The sequence below is a fragment of the Protopterus annectens genome, chromosome 15.part0, assembly GCF_019279795.1.
Source record: "Protopterus annectens isolate FY-2018-M chromosome 15.part0, PAN1.0, whole genome shotgun sequence".
NCBI lineage: Eukaryota > Metazoa > Chordata > Ceratodontiformes > Protopteridae > Protopterus > Protopterus annectens.
The window spans coordinates 566,047,402-566,061,629 of record NC_056749.1 but is presented as its reverse complement, the minus strand read 5'-3'; the positions used below and the strand labels follow the sequence as shown (position 1 = coordinate 566,061,629).

Genomic DNA, 14,228 nt, shown 5'->3' with positions numbered 1-14,228 from the left:
GTTTTGCGGAGACAGTAAATCAGGTATTCGAGGCGAATACCAAGGAGGGAGTTGAGACACATTCCTTGGGATTGGGTACCAGTGTTGGCAAGGCCATTCCAGGGCAATCAGAATCATTTTTGGTTTTTCTTGTCTGACCTTTAGTAGGACTTTGGGAAGAAGAGGCCGAGGAGGGAAGGCATAGACAGATAGGTTTTTCCAACTGAAGGACAGGGCATCCACTTTCCATGCTTGTCTGTGATAAGTCCTTGTGCAGAATTTGTCCAGTTGATAATTCTGGGGAGAGGAAATAGATCTATGTCCGGGCTCACCCATTTCTTTATCATGCTGAAGACTTGTGGATCCAGTTTCCACTCGTGAGGGTCCATAAGGTTTCTGCTTAGGTCGTCTGCCAGAGTATTTTGTTTTCCTGGCAAGAATTGAGCTTGAAGATGTACTTTGTAAGTCAAGGCTGTGTCCCACAGTCTGCAAAAGGGGGTAGGAGTGTGTGCCTCCCTGCTTGTTTATGTACCACATAACTGTGGTGTTGTCCGTCTTTATCAGTAGTTGTCCTGGATGAACTTAGTCCTTGAAGGCTGTCAGGGCAATTCTGAACAGCTAATATCTCTTGCTGGCTGATATGCAGATGCATTTGTTTTGGGCTCCATATGCCCTGAATGCATCTCCCCGCCAGGTGGACCCCCCAAGCATAGTCTGATGAGTCTGTAGTTAGGGTTTGGTTGGCAGGGGGTAGAGTGAAAGACCATCCCATGTTATGGTGACATGTCTCTGCCCACCAAACAAACTCCTGTTGTAGGCAGGGAATGAGAGGAATTATTGTTTCCAGACTGTGACAATGTTGACTCCATAAACTTTTAGGTACCATTGTAGTTTCATCATATGCAGTCTTGCATATGGTATCAGTAGAATGCAGTAAGACATGCTGAGGGAGGAGGAGGAAATCCCTTAGCCTCTTTTGATTCTGAGAAATCTTTACTCCCAATGAAAATGTTCCCTCAAAGTACGCAAGGTTTCTTCAAAGGAATAATCTTCAGGAGGAGATACAGAAGGGATCGATTCCTCTGCATCTGAATACTTACAGGGTAGTATAGAAAATTCCTGATCAGAAGAGGAATCAGAAGAAATTGAAACCTGATCTGAAGATTCATAAGTGTCTTGTCTAGACCTCTTTTCGAGGGGGGGGGGTTGGGAACCCCTGATCAAAGTAATTAGGTCTTCAGCCATTTTGATCATCTGCTTTTTGGGCATAGAGGCCTGAGCATGTGGCTCATGCGTCAGTTTTTTAGCCTTAGAAGTTGCCTTTGAAGATGGCGTCTGTTTTATATAGAAATGCTGAGGCCTAAAGACACCCTCAGAAGCCGGCGCCTGCTCAGCGGCTCCGGACCCATCCAAGGGAGAGACATCCGCGGGTACAATACTTTGAGAATCTTGCGGCGTGCTGGACTCCACATGGGTCTTGGTAGAGGCCTGCGACTCGAAAGTAGCGCATATCAGGGGCTGCGGAAGAGCCTCACTGAGTACCGGCGACTGGCTTAGGATAAGCTTAGTCATCGGTTTTGGACCTAGACGGTCCGTCTGTCCTTTTCTTTGCATTTTTCGTGAACTCCGGTAGTCTTGATTGCTATCCGACAACATTTCAGGGTAGTTAAATCTGTTTCCAAAATATTTTGAAGCAAAGATATACCGACACTTAATAGTGCATTGGCTAAATCTAGCACAAAACCGACAGCAAGGCACTTTATGATTTGGGCCTAGGCAAGGAATACAGTACAAATGAAAATCCTTATTTAGTATTTGCTTCCCACAAGTAATGCAATTATTAACTTTTACTGACATTGGTATGGACCCACGGAAGTGGTGCTGCGGTAGCGTTGTCGCCTCACAGCAAGACGTTGTCACGTTCGATTCTCAGCTAGAGAATCTTCTGTGTGGAGGTATGCGTGAATGGGCGTGCCTTCGTTGAAGGTTGTGAGTCAGGGCTAGTAACTCAGCAAGTAAAAATCCACTACCAAACATTAGCGGACCAGAGTTCCGCTGTGGCGACCCCTAACCGGGATAAGCCGAAAGATACAACTGACATTAGTATGGAGCAAGAAAAAGTTTCCCCAACGGGGTACTTAGCTTTAATTTCGGCTCTGAAACTTGAATTTGAAAATTTCAAAAAAGTCGGCCGACCGGCACTTGTGAACTGCTTCGGGCGGCAAGAAAGACTAAAGAAAATGGCGTCAGCTGCCTGTTTTATACCCTTGACGACATGGAAGGAGAGACCGCAACCGATGCAGGACCCAAGATTTTGATATTCAGGCAGACTGAGGTCAATCTGCCAGCAGATTACCCAAATGTAATGACTGCAACAGTGAAACACTAAGAGCATCAGGTTTTGCATTAGCATGAATTTTGTTAAGACTATGAAATGTGAAACTCAGTTCTGTCATTTCCTGAATTCAGTCCTCAATGATTTGCAAGTGACTTGCCACAAAGCCACAATTATGAGAAAGAGACCAGATTTTTGCAAATTCTCTAGATTGTTGCTTCATTTTTGGAGAGTTGAGAGTTAAGCTAAACCTGTACTGTAAGCTTGGGACTTAAGGGCTGTAGCATAATGTCATGAATGAGACAAAATAAAAACTATACTCCAATTCAGGCATTTGGGAAGGGAACAAAGACCCCCACTCATCCAAAACCTTGCAGGTGCCATGGCCATGTGCCTTGTACCAACTGGCAGAAAATTTTTCAAAAAACATTGCAAAGCTCTCTAATAACCTGGAAAACTTAATACGAGATATACTGAGTTACTGAAGGACTTCTGCCCATCAAGCCTAAAAGTGCAGTTATTCAAAACAAAACATGCACAATCAAGTCAGAGCTCCCTTAACAAATGTAAAACAAAAACCCTGCTTCAACCTGCACAATGAGGCAGCATACAGCCAGACTTTAAAAGCACCTTACCAAAAATCCAGCCAAAGCAACTAACAGCACATCACCCATAAATTAAAATTTCTACCATAACACTATTGCTTTGGTCTCAATGCCCACAACCACATTTTGCTATACTCACAAGGACAACATGCATTAACTTAAAACTAATGACAAACTAAAGTGGAATCGTGGTTGACTAAACTTTCCAGTCATCTGCTACAGTCTTATCCAATTCCCATTCCAAACTTTAGGATGGAGAAAACTAACCGTTCATTGTTCTCCAACTTTCATGCATCTAAACTTCAATCTGCAACATTATAAAACTTAAATAGAGCCGCTGATAAAAAAATCACCCATTACCTAAAGTACTATCACAAACTTACATCTGTGGCCATTTGACTGGAAAAATATGTATAAATATGAAGCTACTAAATAAAAAAAAAAAAAAAAAAATCGGTGTGAAATCTTGTGCGAGTGTATAATGCTGGACTGAAAGGACTGAGTTAACAGTGGAAGACATTTTCTGCCAAATGATAATGCAAATACTGATATGCAATGCAACACATCAAACAAACCAGACTGACGGGGTGGGGGGGTTGCATGAAATATAATTTACAACAGCTATGTTGAAATACTGTTGATGCTGAAAAAAAACATGTAAAATACAACATTAATGAAAAAAGTTGTTTCTGGTCATAAAGCAAAAATATGAAAAATACACAAAGCAAATTAAATGCAATGTTTTGATGTTTGTTGTAAACTGATACTAGCCAAAACGAGCACAGTGTCGCCCTACAAGTCCTTCAATGTTAAAGTCCATGTACTAGCCAGTTTTTAAAGGTAGTTTTAAAAGAACGATGCACTCTGCATTCCAAGTCAACTTTAACAGGTCAAAGCAATAAAACCCTGAAATCTGTCAGAGAAGTCATCAAGTGAGACCGTTTTGGTAAAACTTTTATGAATGTTAGAACCCAAGAGTTCAATACTCCTTGAATAAATTATAACAAAAATGCTACATATTCGGGAAAGACTTTCATCAAAATGTTAACTACAATTACACACAACACATAACTTGTCGGCGGGTAGCCTGCCAGCAGGATAACCCAAGTGTAATGACTGCAACAGTGAAACATGATGAACATCTTGTGTGATCCTTATAAAATTATATACAAATAATAGTTTTCCAAAAAATAGGGTAGTCCATATATAGAAGAAAAAAAAAAAAAAAAAAAAAAAAGCTAAAGGGTGAAGGTAATAGGAAACCAAAGCATTAGGCTAACCTTACTGGATTAACACCAGAGGTGGCTTTGTGATACTGGCGGCAGCCCTTCCATACATAAAGTACAGAAATTGCATTTTAAGTTAGCTTCTTAAAATTAAAAATAGTAGAATGACGGTTTTGCTCCGGGTGCAAAGAACTCCATGTATGGTCAAGCTCTGAGGAGATTTGAAACCAAACAAATACTCGAAACCCACATCAGGCTGCTTTTAAAAAGACAGCCCAGCATCATCCAGGAATTGGCCTTCAGCACGAATCTGTAGAACTTGAGGACTCAAGAAATGTCGCTCAATAAGCTCCTCAGAAGGCTGCTGCTTGAAGCAGAGATGAAAACTTTCTATTGCCTCGGGTGACAGCCTGAGTGAAAGTGCAGGAACCAAGAAGTTAACTTGCTCCAGTCTCTTTTCTGCATGTACATCATGTTTCAAGCAAAGTACTTCAGTGAGTGTAAATATTTGTGACCTAAACAGCTATGTTTGAAAATTTCAAACTCTTGTCATTGATAATGCAAAAGCTCAGTCTTGGATTGAGCATTTGAATGGAGCAGACAAGAGACACACACACACACACACACACACACACACACACACACACACACACACACACACACACACACACACACACACACACACACACACACCTTTCATCCCAACTGAAGGAGGCTGAGCCCAAAGACACGAGTAAAAATACACACACATTGTAACATAAAATCAAAAAACAAAGGGGGATGAAGGGAAGGAATAATTTGTGCAGTAGTGATCCCTGTAGCATCTACTGTTATGGTACATTTACTTACACAACTAAAGGATCATAGGAAGCCACTGGGCTAATGGCTCTAGAGCCCTTAAAAGTCTAGCCAAGTTTTACCCTTATTTCCACAATCAGCATCTCCTGTCCCTGTCCAGGAAAGACACGGGTGCAACCCCTGGGGTGAATTTATGGTTACCATCCAATCATTCAGATTGCGTTTGAAGAGGACCATGTTTGATATGAAGTGGGAGTCTGTTCCAAAGGTGTGGTAACCTCTGGGAGACAAATCTGTCAGTCCAGCAGGCTCTATTTATGTCACACACCAGGTTACGGTCTTTAGAGCCAGTGACCCATGTACCATTAACTTGAAGATATGCAAAATTTCCAATAAAGCAAGGTCAGAGACAGCCTCGTATGCAAGGCAGAGATGGCCTCCAAGTAATCTGTATGAAACAAAATGAAGAGAGACAGAATATAGATCTAGGACAGATGCTGAAGACCCTGAATTTTCCTTGAGAGGAACCTTGTGGTCTCTGCAACTGCTGCAGATGCTTGGAAAGGTACATACCAAAAAGGGCATTATAGTCCATTACTGGTCTGATGAGGGAAGAGTACAGGGAGGTTACAACTTTTTTTCGGGAGACAATGTCCTTATAATATGAGCAATATAGAATGCCCTTCTTACCACTACGCAGACATGGTGGTCAAAGGTAATGTTGCTATCAACCTGTGTGCCCAGGTCTCTCACCACTGTGCATTAAGGTGTTGCTATTGATGTGGTAGTTATCAGGAAGATTGCTCTTGCCAAAACGGAAAATTTCTGCATTGAGTTTAAGAAACCAAAACCCTATGTAGTGGTAAACTGTAAAGCAGGAACAGGCACCAACAGAATAAAAAACAGAATTTATTAAGCGTGTTCGTCCTGGTAAACCCAGGACTTCATCAGAACATACAAAAACCACACAGTTTTTATACAGAATGATAATTAATAGACCAACATATTTAAAGTCCTATTTCAAACAATTAAACAAATTCATAGAGTTCCAACCATTTGTTTTGAAAAACTAGTACCCCCATAAACTCCTATTCAGAAAACATTAAAAAAATCTTTAAAATTAGTAACAAACATGTACAGAAATACTGATAATAATTCTAATTGATGCCTATAACTTAAAAAATGGAACCAACGAAGTCACAACAATCACAACCATCTACAGTAAAAAAAAAAAAAGTTAAGGAAAAAAGTACAGTGTTCCTGTGAATCTTAAACCACTACCAAAAAATTTTACGAAGGGTAAAGGCTCTGTTTACGGATGGGCACAAGATTAACGTTAACATTTAGCCCAAGGGGAAACAATGGCAATGAGACCGAATTGCCAATAAAGTACCCTCATAGCAGTCCTATTTTCCCAGTTCCCTCCCCTAGGGTCATGTTTAACAAATTTCCACTATACCAAATAAAAACTTATTAAAACTAGGGCAACAAAATGGCTTCACACAAAAGTTCTACTCATACTCTGGGTTTTTTCATTGAAAGAATACTTAAAGGGATTTTAATTCCCATTAATCACATCCTAACAGAGTCATGGGTTTTAAGAAAATTAAGAATGATTACTCAGAGGAGTGTATTTTTGTAACTATTGATTTAGTCAATCTGTTTCTATCCATCCCACATAAGGAAGGACTGGACCTCTTCCATAATGCTCTACTAGAACTTGGCCCTTTGGGTAACATGATTAATTTTATTATGTTACTGGTGGAATACATGTGCCTTCCTGAACTATTTGTATCCAAATGGCGAGTATTTTTAAAAAGACCAAACGGGTGACAATGGGTCTGAGTTCACACCCATTTATGCTAACTTGGTGATGTACTTTTGGGAGAAGCAATTTATCTTGATTTCAAGATAGGTAGTAGCATACAAACCTACAGTATCTAGATTGATTTTGTGGAATAGCAAAATAGGTGTTAAAGAATTTATAGATTACTTTAACAATGCGTGCCCTTAATTTCACCTATAATATTTCCAGGTATTGTATAGGCTATTTAGATGCCACTTAAAAAAATACGAGGAAAACAATTTTGGTTCTAAATTATACAGGAAATCAACTTATTCGAATACATACTTGGATTTTTTAGCAACCGCCCTTTACATATTAAGAGGAACTTTGTGAAGGGACAAATAATGGCAGCTAGGAATGTGTTTTACTCCCCACAATTTTGGGCAGAAATATCTGCATTATGTAACATGTTTAGAGAGGGGGGGGGGGGTTACCCTCCTGATTTAGTAGCCAAGTGTGCCACAAATGTAATGGCTAAATGGGGGACTACACATATAAACTACTTTTGGGGTCTGGAGAACTTACTACACAAGACGATCACAATGTTAACACTAACTTCGTAGACTCCATGGTTTTATACTATGGTAGTTTCTTGGCTAGAAACTGGGTGATGTTCCATACAAATTCAGATCTCATTTGCAATTTAGAAAGGCCACATTTTGTACACAAGACTGAATCTAACTTGAAGTACTTGTTGGTTCCACATCCTCTTTCCAGGTCTGGACAAAGGAAAGGTATGAAAAAAATATGGGGCTTGTTAAGTATTGCACCTTTATTTTAGTAGCAACTGAGGTTCAAGTTATTAAATTATAAACAGGAGACTGTGGAAGTAGTGGTTTAGTTTACATTGCTACCTGTCATAATTGCAATTTCTTCTATGTGGGTAAGACCGAGAGAACCCCCAAGTAAATGCATGTACGAGCATGTATACGCTATCCAACGCAAGAATCTTAAAGCTTCATATAAACATTCACTTTGTTGCCCCAGTTTTAATAGGCTCTTATTTGCTATACTGGAAATTGTTACAGGATCCTAGGGGAAGGAACTGAGAAAACAGGATTGGTATGAGAGAACTTTATTGGCAACTCAGGCTCAATGCCATGGTTTCCCCAGGGGTGAAGGATAATGTTAATCTTATGCCCATCTTTAAAGACAGAGCCTTTACCCCAGGTTAAAAAAAATGTTGGCAGTGGTTTAAGATTCACAAGAACACTGTGTACCTTTTTTATAACATTCTTTTACTATAGATGGTTGTGACTTTTGTGGTTCCGTTTTTTTGTTATATTAACAGTATTTCTATACACGTTTGTTACTAAGATTTTTTAATATTTCCTGAATATGAGTTTATGGGGGTACTAGTTTTTCAAAACAAGTAGGTGGAACTCTAAGAGTTTGCTGTTCATTAATAGTCGGAAAAAGGACTTTAAAATATTTGGTCTATTAACTGTCACATGACAGTAACTGTATAACAAGGCTGTGTGGTTCTTGTATGTCATTCTGATGAAGTCCCTGGATTCACCAGGACAATAGTGCTTAATAAATTCTGCTTTTTCTGTTGGCGCCCATTCCTACTTTACAGTTAATCACTACGTAGGCTTTTGGTTTATTATGCAGTTTCTGTGAGTCTCTGTTTTCGCTGTATTTTTTGGTTTAATGCATTCAGTTTAAGGCCATGACTTTAGCACCAATCATTTGTTTGGGTAAGACCATCTTGTAGGATGTGGACTTCATTTGGAGGTTCTATGACTGCTCCCAGTTTGCAATCAACAACTGTTGTCAGCCACAGACCTTTAGTTTTTGCCTGCACTTTGGCATAAGTATAGTCCAAACAGTTGAGATCCCAGAACTGATCCCTATGGAACACCACTGGTTACAGGTCTGCTGTTGGAGATGGACTCCCCTATTTTGACTATATGGGTTCTACCATTGAGCAACCCATCTAACAATACAAGGGTTGACACCTAGCTGGGTGAGTTGGCCAATGATGCCAGAGGGGAACAGTGTTAAATACTTTAGCCAAATCTATGTAGGCTGTATGCAGGGATTTCCCTTGTCCAGGGCCTTGGTGAATGACTCGAAAAAGTCCACCACATTTAACAGACATTATCTCCCTTTGACAAATCCAAATAGAGTAGGGTCAAGTGTTTGGAGATTACCTATATCTTTGCTGAAGTCCATGATGATTTGCTCCATGGCCTTGCAGATAAGGCTAGTCAGGCTAATCTGTCTATAGTTTCCAAAGTCAGTGGAAGCACCACCTTTGTGCAAGGGAACAACAGTGGCCATTTTCTATTCAGCTGAGACCAAGCCGGTGCTTATTCTATGACTGGGTGGAGGGGGGTACCCAATGGTGTTGCTAATTCTTGAAGCCCATGTTGGATGCAGTCTGGGATGTTATCAGGTCCCACAGATTCTGTCTTTTGGCCTTGGGATGTTTACAACCTGCTCTTTAGAAAAACTAGGTAGGGAGAGGTGGTAGGGATGCCATGGGGTATGTGTGGCAGGGACAAGGGAGTGAAGTTTTCACAGAAGCCGTTGGCCAACAGGTTAGCCATTTCCACAGGCTCAGTAAATGTGGTATCTAACTACCAGTTCAGCACAAATCTGGGCCTTTCTTTTCAAGTTACGGATGTTGTGATGATATGGGCAAGTGCCAGCATAGCCAGATGGAGTTTTGTAAATAGGTCCTTTTAATATCAAACAGACAAACAAGATGCTTATGTTATAAATGTATTACAACTGTATGTCGTTCGTATATACAACTGATTATGTACAGATGCTTGTGCTGAAAATCTATTGATAAGCTATACCTGTGCTGAAATGCAACAGTGCACCCTGCTGAAGAGAAATGTGTATGCATTTTTGTAGGTGAAATAAAACATATATGTTTTAAGCGGATTCCGTCACATTAGAGGTTAATTTAAAAAAAAATAAGGGAAATTTAAATGACCTAAGCCATTAAAAAGGCATCCCACAGTGCTGGATAGGACTGGAGATGAGGGGTGTGGGGAAGAGCCTTTGTCAATTAATTTAGTGTAAAGAGGGGAGGCCCCCGGCACTACCATAAACATTTGGAAGTGTATTGCGGCAGTCTGTGCAAACTTCCTGTCTCAGCTTTAATGGGGAACACTGAGAACCCAGAGTCAGGTGACCAGATGAGGTCATTCTGCCAGCTCTCTTGGAAATTATTGGCTTAGATATTACAAAGAGAAATCAGAGTGTATCGAGTATTCTGTTTGGGAAGCCTAACTAGAAAGACACTCAACCCACAGCATCTTGCCTTACAGTAAGTTAACTAGGAAACAATAATTCTTAGATTCAGTCAGGAATATAGTGAAGCTTAGTTTAGATATTTTTCTTTCAGTCTGTCCAGTGTTCTTTTCAATATTTACTGTGATTTGAAATCTGTGGTTTACTGTAAAACTAGATTTGGTACTTTCATGTACTTTAATGGTGCCTGGCACTGGTAGAAAGTATCCAACCTTGGAGTGTGCTTATATTTGGTGACATGGTGTGGGCCACTCCAGAAGGCCTAGCCATCTTGAACTACCACCATTTGTAACAGTATTAATACACAGCATAATTGGATATCCTTTGTCAGAGTCTTACAGAAACTGATTGGTGGCAGTGATAACTACCTTATACAGTCTGGGCAAAGCAGGTAGAGTGGGTAATCTGTGCCAGCCTTTCCCAGGTGTTTGAGCGTCTGTGTGCGCTCGCGTGTGTGTACGCACCTGTCTGTGTGTGTGTGCGCATGTGTGAGAAAATAACCTCAAACAATGTGCGTCAGCTACTTAGGACAAGGACAGGAAGCATTGGGTTTACAGAGGGTGCTGGAGGACTTAGCTTGGACACTTGGCCGAGGACCTAACCCCACAAGCTGTACCAGTGGGGAGTCAGACATCCAGACCCCTGGCTGAGTGCGTTCCTTGTGTGCTCTTAAGGGAAACTGTACTTGATTCAGAGAGAGCTCCATCTGGAAATACTGAGCGTATCCATTTGTATTCCAAATGGACGTCCCTCTCCAGTGTCAGTGGTGAGGATTCAGGTTCCTTGATTACTGGCCCAGTGTGGGGATGACGCATATTGGTGAGCATCACAGATGCAACTCAACACCACCTTAGAGCTGTCCTTAGTTGAGGAAGCTAACCTGGATTCATAGTTTGCTTTTCAGGACTTCACAATTCTTACTTGCTTGTTTATGCCGAGGAGGTAGTGTTTCCAGTTTAGGGCTTGCTCCCTCAGAAAATTTCTTCCTCTTATTGCAAAGCCTGTTAATGGCAGTTGCCCACTAGGTAGGTTTACCCCTCACTGAAGGGCTTGTTTTGGTCCCATGAAGTACAGCTGATTCAATGCAGTTATACATGTTTGTACAAGGCACTGGTGTAGAACCTGGCAAACTTGCCAGATCCATCTGAAAGCGGAAGTGCAGTGAAGCTATTTATACCATCCCATAAAATGTTATAATCTGCATTGGAAACGTTGCTGCTGGGGGTGAGTGGGTGTCAGGTGCGATAGTTACTTCAAATGAGATTTGTGGAAAGTGGGTGTCAGGTGCGACAGTTACTTCAAATGAGATTTGTGGTCAGATCTCACCAGGAAAGACCCCACAGTGGGGATGCTACAGGTGGTCCCCATATTGGTTAAGCACCAGATCTAGGATGTTGGCATCCCTTGTAGGTGTGTCAACCAGTTGGTCCAGGGTACTGGAGTTAAGCAGGGGAACCTTTTGGGCAAGTGAGTTTTAGCAAGAGCATTTTACCCAGTCAGTGGATGCATAGTTAAAAGTTACCCAAAACCATGGCATTCGGCTGCATCTTAAAAGACAAGTAGATCCAAATAGGCAGACTGGGTGTCCTAATTCATGGTGGGGGTCCTGAAGCTGGCAATGACTTAAATGGGTGTCCTACCAACAGTTAGCTGCACCTGAAGTATCTCCAGGGAATCATACTGTTTAACCAATTAGTTACAAAACAGGCCCAGAAACAGCAAACCTGGAAATGCGTTATGCTACAGCTGAACTAGTACAGTACACAATAAAATGTGACACTATGTTTATCACACTAATCATTGCTGCACTAGACTTACTGAACCAACGTCTGGGGTTTGGAGATGGAGATGAAGATTAACAGGAAGACCAGCAACACCAAAATAAGTGAATACATGTGAGAATATAAAGCAATCACTTTGGGAAATATAGATTCCAAGAAAAAAAAAAAAAAGTGTAAAGACTGGACTTTTGCTGACTGTGTAACTTGTGTGAGACTAAAACACACATGCCCCAATTCATGTCAAATATCTGAAAGGACACGGAAGAGGAAGATAAAAAATTATTACTATGCACATGGGACATTTAAATGACAAATTGCATGTTACATAGTAAAGTATTTCCATTATTGTTGCATGCGATCTAAAGATAAGGAAACAAGTGTCTTTTCCTACAGTTACTGTTTTAAGAAAAAAGAAACTGCAACTAGTGTCAAGTAGGAGCACAAGCTGCAACATGCACATCATCATAGATAAACTAATATTAGATTAAGTTATGCCTGTGTGAGCAACTGTCAATTTGGGACAACTGTTCCTACCAGAAAGGAACAACTTCAATATCTGAATATGTACATAGTGTGTTAGTTTAAGTTGACAACTCTAACAAAGAAAAAACAACCTTAAAAGCTTTCATAACAAAAAAAAAAATAGAAAAGTACTGTAAAATATGACATAGGGTCAAATGTAAATGACAAACTATATAATAAATCTTCTTTCAGCTTTTCCGGCTAGGGGTCGCCACAGCGGATCACCTGTCCGCTCATGATTGGCAGTGGAGTTTTATGGTGTCGAGTTGCCAGCCCGGCGCCCAACCTTCTACAGAAAGCACATATGCACTCACACCTAGAGCCAATTTAGAGTGTCCAGTCCACCTACAGCAGGTCTTGGGATAAATAAACCTGCCAAATAGTGGGTGCATGTAACACAAAATATGGAAACAGGTATTTAAAAAAGCTTTCATATAAAACATTTGGGAATAAATTTATCATAATGACTACACTGAACATACTTTGGAACACGAGTGGCCTCACAGGTATAAAAACTAAGAGTATTCAATTATATTAAGAAAAACAAAGTGCTAACAGCATTACTAAACGAGACACATTTGGAAAGAAAGTGAGCATGTGAGATTTCAGGATGGTCAGCAGAACATCAAGGACAAAGGAAAAGGGGAGTACTTATACTAACTGCTAGAGGAGCTCCAACAGTGATGAGAGGAAAAAGTAATGGAAGATGTGTTGTAGTAAAGTGCTACTCGCAAGGGAGGAGGAGTTCACTGGCGCATATTTATATTCCACCTAAAAATGCTATTCTGGACCTTAAGAAAATTTTGTAAGAAACTATTAAGTTTCAGCAGGGAAAATTATAGGTGGGGACTGGAACTTTATTTGCAGTAGTGAGGTTCTATCTGGTGGACCTAGACAGGAAAATACAAGAGGGTAGATTTCTAAAGAAATTTAGTAAAATATATGGTATGGAAGTAAATTCAGTAGTCCAAGTCAGAATTTATGTGTATGCCAAGGTTACAAGTACATAAGGCTCAACAGTTAGTCAAGACAGGTGGAGAGAAAAAAAATGGTGATGTATAATCAACCTGCAGGAAAATAACCGGGAACATATGGTATTTCCTATGGAAGTTTAGAAGCTAGAAAGGAAGAAAATGGTAAAGATCTGGAAAGTTGTGTTTAAAGATAGTTTTAAAAGTAGGAGAAGCAACAACATCCTGGAAAAAGCTGTTCTGGCTGTAACACCTGAAGATCCAACTTCACAAAGGCCCATTTAAAAATGTTAAATCCAGATCATAACATGTTTAGGTCTTGACTAAAAGAATGGCAAAGGTGTTGATCAAAATTGATACATGTGGCTCAACATGGTTTTGTGGAAAGGAGGCAAGCATATGACATTAACAGAAGAAAGATTATCCAGACAGAAGCAGAATACAAGAAAATACTGCTATTGTTGGTGGGGTATTGATGCACAGAAAGCATTAGACACAGTAAGCTGGGAATGGAATCACTTTTTCCCTTAATACAGTAAGGTCAATTAAGAGAATATGCGAGGGATTGGAGGCAAAAAAAAGTGGGAGGGTTCCTCTGCAATTAGTTGTCTGAATACAGTAACCAGGCAGGAGTATCCTCTTTCCCCTTACTATTTGCATTATAGTTAGAACCATTGGCAAAAAAAAAAAAATCAGATGTTCAATAATATAATACGGTAATCAAGAAAGTTGTCTTTATTTGCAAACATTTTGTACCCGATAAAACCAGAAAAGGAGATTGGCCTTGTGGAACATTGCTAGACAGTTTGCATTCATTTTATATCCCCAAAAAGTTGCATTTACCATAATGTTTCATCCGTGTTACCTATTTTCATTCTTTAGCTGTTGGGATCAG

At 40.3% G+C, this 14,228-nt stretch overlaps 1 protein-coding gene across 3 annotated transcripts in view; it reads right to left on the bottom strand.

Moving 5' to 3' along the window:
* LOC122789923 (sorting nexin-12) overlaps positions 1-14,228 on the bottom strand; it is a 427,546-nt gene that overhangs the window by 302,378 nt on the left and 110,940 nt on the right. The window lies entirely within an intron of this gene.